This window comes from Lolium perenne, chromosome 7, assembly GCF_019359855.2.
Source record: "Lolium perenne isolate Kyuss_39 chromosome 7, Kyuss_2.0, whole genome shotgun sequence".
NCBI lineage: Eukaryota > Viridiplantae > Streptophyta > Magnoliopsida > Poales > Poaceae > Lolium > Lolium perenne.
In genome coordinates, this window is record NC_067250.2 from 56514255 (window position 1) to 56521378 (window position 7124).

The window sequence follows — 7124 nt, forward strand, 5'->3', positions numbered from 1 at the left end:
AGACTGTAATGTAGCTACTGTCAAACCTGGGACAGACATTTCGTTCAAAGTGTATTTGATTTTGTTCAAAGTGTATTCTCATTGTTTGTAGCTTCTGACTCCCGTCTTTGAACTAAATCCTATTTAGTATCTTGTCGAGGTATGCCATAATTCTCTAATGCAATGCTCGAACAATGTTCTTATGACATTACATAATTCTCTAATGCCTGGGAGTAATTTAGGTTACTTCTCTCAACCAACAAGTATTTAGAGCCTTAGCAAGAGGCAGCAGTACATGTCAATTAATCATATGCTCAACATAGAAAATTTCATAAAGATCATTTGGATTTCCTTGTAACCATGCATTCCCTTGTTGATCTTACATTGCATTGACCTTATATCACCATACCCATTGTTGATCTTAAATTTGCAGGTTTCTAGACAGTGGGAACTGGAGCAATAGATCATGCAGACCTACGCCAGCGAGCCGGAGACGATGGCGGAGCTCCTGGGTGTCACCTTCGTCATTGCAGCGATGGCGAGCACAAGGCACGGAGCCCCTGCGTGTGTTCGCGAGCGCTGGCAATCTCCTGCGCACCACCTCCGTCGTGGAAGCGACGGGGAGAAGAGCGGACCAGTGGCGAGCAGAGCGGCGGCCCCTGCAACAGCGAGCAGAGCGCCGGCCGGAGGTGGAGCTGCTAGCCGCAGCTCCCGCAACGGCGAGCAGAGTGGCGGCCGGAGATGGAGCTGCCAAGTCCCAAACAGGTTGTGTTTAAGAACTGATAGATGCATGATCTTAAGACCTCACTTCTGCAACTTTCTTTTTCTCCAACATAGTATTTTGAAGCTTAAGTTGCATATCTTGTAGTTCATAATTTATACCTATATCCAAAGCAACAAAAATGTCTTGTTCCCTTTCTACCTTGGCCTGTGACAGAAGAGCCTCGTAACACTGTAAATATGAACATAGGCATATGAGTATATCAAATATATACTAAATTATCCACTATATAACAGACACTATCTTCAAGAAAAACTATATGGTAAGATAGAACAAAAAATTAGATACCATCTTGTGCATCATTTAGCTTTCACCATGGTTGGTCTAGTAATCTCTTTCATAAAGCTCGTGCAATATGTATACTGACGTACATAAAGTTCAATGAGGCACATATGGGTTAAGAAAATTGAACTGAACCAGCCACTATGGAGTGCAGACATTTACTGAATAGTGAAGCAAATAATATAATGGAAGAACTAAATAAGTGACAAATGCCCAACAAAAAACAGGTGGCAAATGTGGAAGTGCATTCAGAGGCACACGTGGAAGCTACAACTACTATATGGTACAACTAACTGTTAAATATGGCTTCCTCATTATTACCAGGCCAACAAAAAACAAGGCTACGACTTTTACAAATTGGACATCATAGTATTGCATCCAAGTTTTGCGAACCATCATCCAAATAAATAGCAAGGTTCAGGAAAGCGGAAAAAAGCGTCGCTTATGCGCGCTGAAGCGCAATGCGGAGGCCTTCCACAACAATTGCATAAGCGCTTAAGCGGAAAAAGCGCCGCTTATGCGCGCAAAAGCGCTAAGCGAAAGGCCACCGCACCAATTACGCTTAACGCTTTCTTGGACCTTGATAAATAGATCGATAAATGTTTCCATAGGGACAAGTGGAGCCTTCAATATATCAAAGTCAGTGGCTTGCTCAAAGTCCTCCATTGTAGAGAAGGCACTTGCTATCACAGACAGCAATTTAATATGGTCTTCAATTCTTACTTCACCTAAAACCCATAATCCAAATCCTGGTTAAAAACAAAATGTGTGATAATTATCAATGCAAACATATTTTTCGCGTAGAAAGAATTTAGTTACCTAATTAGAGTATGGAACAATAACTTGTACAAGCCATCATTAGACACCAAATATTTTGTTACCCTCGCAAAATCATTTTGTCTAGAGGATATCACAAACTACAACAGCACGACAAATTTTGTACACAAGACTTGCCAGAGATAAAATTTTAAATTTGCACAACTAAAGTTTGGAAACTTTGATATTGCAATATCAATCTGGCATCTTATATACATAAACAAATACATCTAATTGATAGAAAATCAAGAAAATGCACTTGTAGTTCTTCATTAAACCGGTGAAGGTAATACAACTCATGCACTCAACATAATTGGAAGATGATGTACCGAGGTATGTGTTACTTCAATGGGATCAAATATGTGTATCCTATATAAGAATCCAGTCAAAAAGGAAGTTGTAGGAGAGAAGAAGCAGCATCACATCATTACCGTATCCAGGGCACCAATGTCAGCCTCATCCCGACATGTTCCCCACTCCTGCCTTTTTTCAAGTCATCATCATCACCAGTGCCGAGCCAAGATACCAACCTGATTTGCAAAAAAAAAAACTCTTGTTGGTAAAACAATCAGAGAAGGCAAAACAATCAGAGACGGCAGGGTATGGTTCGGGCGGATTCCCGGTCCGAGCAGTGCCTAGACGTCGGGATTCGACCGGCCCTCCTCACTCGCCTCCTGGGATCAGACCACCTCGCAAAGATCTGAGCAGCTGCGGCATGACGGCGGAGCGAATCGGGGCGGTGGGCGGCGGGATCGGGGCGCGGAGGACGGTACGAACCCTAGGAGGAGCAGGTTGGGGCTCGCCGGCGGGAGTGGTGGAGGCGGGAGGCTGGCACGGTATCGGTAGGCTGCAGCGGGCGGAGCTCCATGCGAGGCAACCGCCGACGGGTGGATTTTCTGGCCTTCGAATCCGGCGTGTGGATGTGCTGGTGAGAAGAGGCGCACGGAATCGTCCTTGCAGGGGCGTGTCCCACTACGGCAAAGGCAAAGGCAAAGGGAATTACCGCCGCCGAATCCGGGTTTAATTGGGCTTGGCCCAGTTAGACGCGCGCGGGGAGAGTTCGCGGAGAGGAGTACGACGAACGTATTGTGGTAGTGGCAGAATAAGGAACAGGTTCCTTCTTTTTAAGTAGTGTAGATTCCTGGCCTCAACTACAATTCTTGTTTGCATCCTTTTTCAGCAAGTAGGAAAAACAGGATCAGTGACGGCGGTGAGGTTGGCAGGGGGATGGTAATGTGTGACCGTGTGTGGTTTGTTGGATTGGGCTTATTACTAGGTTGTTGGGCTTTGTCTTATAAGCCAAAAAAAAACACACCAAAATACGTGCTTTTGACTTTTAAATGGGTATTGCCGCATGGTATAAGCCAAAAGTCAAAACCAAATCACATATTCAGGTGTTTTTTTGGCCTATAAGCTAAATTCACTGGTGGAAAAATGGCCAATAGTCACGGTTCGCAACCTCCATTAATACCGGTTGCGCAACCGGTATTAAACATGCGAGACTAAAGCCCCCCCCCCCCTCCCTTTAGTCGCGGTTGCTTACGAACCGCGACTAAAGGCTCATCCACGTGGGCACCAGGCGACCGTCGGGGCAGAGGACCTTTAGTCGCGGTTCTTCTGGCCAACCGCGACTAAAGGCCGCCGCAGGTTTAGGGTTTTAGCCCCCCCTCCCTAAACCTGGTTTCTTTTTAATTTGTATTGTTTTATTTCTTTTGTGTTTTATTTTAGTTTTGAAGGAGTTTCACATATTCTACGGTACTACATACATGCATATGAATGTACAATTTCAAACAAATTTGAAACTAGAACCAAAAAGAATTCAAGAGGAATATACAATATATATTCAATATCATCGGATGACCATATACAATTTTGAACAAGTTTTCATACATAATTTTATGCATATGAAGTTCTACGTCCTCTACATAGTGTTCTCCTTTAGGATCGATGACTTCCCTCGTGAACCATCCAGCTAGTTCCTCTTGAAGTGGTCGGAAGCGAGCTTCTGGACTAAGCATCTTCCGGAGGTTATTCCTCTTCTCATTGTTATCACACGGAATCCGCTCAGAGGTGTATCTCCGGATCATCTCACAAACATAGTATCCACATAGATTGGTCCCCGGTGGCTGAATATCCCCAGTCGCAGCCACTGACCGCATGAATTGTAGCTCTTTTTTGAATTCACCGACCCTTTCATCTGAGAACCGTCTCCAAACCCTACGAGGCAAAGAAAATTAATGAACAAGAGAGTTATTAGTTACTTGATATTAGGAAATGAACGAAATAGGCCGATCGATATAGAGCGCAAATGAATGAAAATAATTACTTCTGCAGCATTCTTCTCATGTCGCCCCAAAGCTTTGCATCCAGATTCAGAGAGTCGTGGACGAGACATGTGGAGGTGTCAAATTTAATTACTAGCAGAATTCAGTGGAACCTGCGGACACGATACATGCACAGTCATGCATAACTCATCGATTAGCCGGCCACATACCATGCATGGAGTAAACAAAAGAGAATGTGCTCAAGACAGAAACACTCACCCAAAATGGTAAGGAAATAGAATATCACTTTTGAGTTCCTGCTTTGTAAGAAACCGCCACAGGTCTTCCTCCACGTCGGCGGGGTGATGTTCTAACACATATCCATTAACGATGTGTGGGTCAATGAACCCAACATCATGGATGTTCCTTACTTCGCATTCCTTAATCTTCATTATGCATATATAATAGCGTACACAACAATATAGTTAGAACATATATATAGTGCAGGCAATATGAACGAGATGGGGTAGAAATAAATCACTTACAGAACGTAGCAACTAATGATAGATTTGTCGAGCTCGCGCAGATTGAAAAGCTGGAACAATTCACTCAGATGAATTTGTACATAGTAATGTTTGAAGTGATGCTCATATCTAACTTCCGCATAAATATATTCTTTGGCGTTTTTATTTTTTATGTAACCCTTGTACCATTTCAGCAGACTTTTCATTTGTGGAGGTAGATCCTCTTCCTGCGCAGGCTCGACGAGAGGCCCATTCGGCACATGTGTAATTACTACCTCCTTCACTGGCGCCTCATCAAGGCCTAACAGTTCACGAAGAGTCATACCGATCAGGGCCGCTTGTTCTCTGGCACCCGTTACGGTCATTCCCTGTTCTGCCGCAGCTGCTATGATTGTGGGGTCCATTAGTTCAGCATCCGGACGGGCGGCTTTCACTATGAGCGGGGCGATTGATTGTTTACTTTGTTCCCCGAGCTGGGCAACTCGTTTCCCGCTTTTTTACTTGCTAATTCTTTCTCGGCCTCCTCCAAGGCTTTCTTCTCCTGCTTCTCCGCCAGCTCTTTCTTCTCCTTCAACATGAGTGTCTGCCTACGAAGTTCACGTGCATAGTCGTTAGGCAGATTCTTCGCGGCTTGGGACGGTGTGCTCAAAAATGACTTAGCCCACTTCTTTTCCTTGTCAGAATATACTGGCTTGGGCTCGGGCTCTCTTCTCGCCTGGCATTCCGCCCTCCATTTCTCATGGTGAGCAGCCGCGGCCGCGTCGACTTCCTTGGCACTACGTTCCCAAGGCCTCGTGGGGAGAGGCTTCAGTGATGGCTCCGGTACCTTTGTGGTCTTAGGTACATAAGGGTCCGGGTTAATAGTCCACGACTGCTTCTGCTTCTTCGCCGGAGGTGGATTGGGGGGCGTCGTCTGCTTACCCGCCCGGGGCGGACTGGGGGGCGGCGGCTGCTTATCCGCCGGAGGTGAATTGGGGGGCAGCGTCGGCTGACGTGAAGGAGGTGTAGGTGAAGCACCACCACCACCACCGCCACCGCCACCGCCACCGTAGGGGGGTGGACTTGTTGGCCTTGGCGCCTCGCCTGGAAACTTGATAAACTTCTTTTGCCATAGAATGAAATGGCGCTTGACATCTCCAAGTCTTCTCTCCCCTTCAGGTGTAGCAATGTCAATCTCCAGGTCCTCAAACCCTTGTACTATGTCGTCCACCGTGACACGAGCATAGCCATCTTGAATGGGCTTGTTGTGGTGCAGTGCTCCAGGTTCACATGGTAAAGCACTGCCGATGGCTACCTTCATGGACATGTTCCCGATTGGATAATACAGATGACATTCTTTCATCTCCTTTACATCGTCCACGGGGTAGCGAGGAGGCTCCGGTGCAGTAATTTCGATCGCCAGAGGCTCCGGTGCAGTAATTTCGATCGCCGGTGCATGTGCACCAGCTGGTGGGGCCTCCGTGGAAGCCATGCTGCTTCTCCGCTGCTGGCTTCCGACATCCGGTGGATGATCTTCATGCTGCGTCCGAGCTGCATCTCTTTCTTGTACTAGTACATCCACGGTTTTCTTCATCTCATTGAATTCCGATGCCAACTGCGCCATCTCATCATTTTGTCGATCCTCCTTTCTCGTACGGCTTCTGTAACTGTAGGGGTCATCTTCCTGGGAAAACCCTTCTTCCCATGAAATGACGCCTTTGCCTCGTACAGGTCCTCCGTGTTCAGGATTCCTGAGGGCTCTTGTTAGCTGGTCATTCTCTCTGTTGAACTTGATCTTCCCCTCTTGAGCATCCCTCATTGCGTCAATAAGGGCTTGGGTGGTGTGGTGACCCGGCATACCACTGCATGGTGTAGTATGCAAGTCTGATATAACACCAATGAAACACTGTTCCACTAGTATTATATCGCTCAGAGTGGTACAACAGAAACATATGCGGGTCTAAGGCATGTCTATAGAATTACATACAGACTCGGTTACATAAGATCAGCACAGCCTAACTACTTTACAATGAGGTAAATCTGCAAATAAACTCCAGAAGAACGACTCGTAGTCTAATCCTATCACGAACTCTATTTGTAGAGTATTTGACTAGCTATAGGGGTTATGAATAGATTCTAGCTAAATAGGAGCTAGGTTTAGGAAGCTAGTTCCTTTCTATGGCTAAACTAGGTTTTCTCCTTGTTGGATGTGGTATCTAACTCCTCGGACAGGGTCCTGTCTCTTGAAGTAGTTGTTGACTCCTCGGCCTTCGAGTTGCACTGTAGATCCTCCTTCGATGCCTCCATATCTAAGCAGGGGATTTAAGAATGGGATCAGTACGAGCGTACTCAACAAGTTCATTATAGGAAAGAGGTGTTTAATGCACTAGCTACAGCATTAGACCAGAAAGTCTAATACCAATGCAGGTTTTCATAACCATTTCTTCAAAAGGTTGCTTTTATTCAGAAGAACTATGTCCGTCAGCCTTCACCGGTTTA

At 45.8% G+C, this 7124-nt stretch overlaps 1 long non-coding RNA gene across 5 annotated transcripts; it reads right to left on the bottom strand.

Moving 5' to 3' along the window:
• Positions 1 to 306: 306 nt before the first annotated feature.
• On the bottom strand, positions 307 to 2831 carry LOC127316018 (uncharacterized). Of its 5 annotated transcripts, none has more exons than XR_011748674.1 (3): positions 2530 to 2831; positions 2290 to 2388; positions 307 to 931 (listed from the first exon to the last, which is right to left on the bottom strand). It is a non-coding gene; the product is annotated as an uncharacterized lncRNA (long non-coding RNA). The 5 variants fall into 5 exon arrangements; XR_011748676.1 differs by having other exon boundaries at positions 307 to 1791; XR_011748672.1 differs by having other exon boundaries at positions 2290 to 2831.
• Positions 2832 to 7124: the final 4293 nt, after the last annotated feature.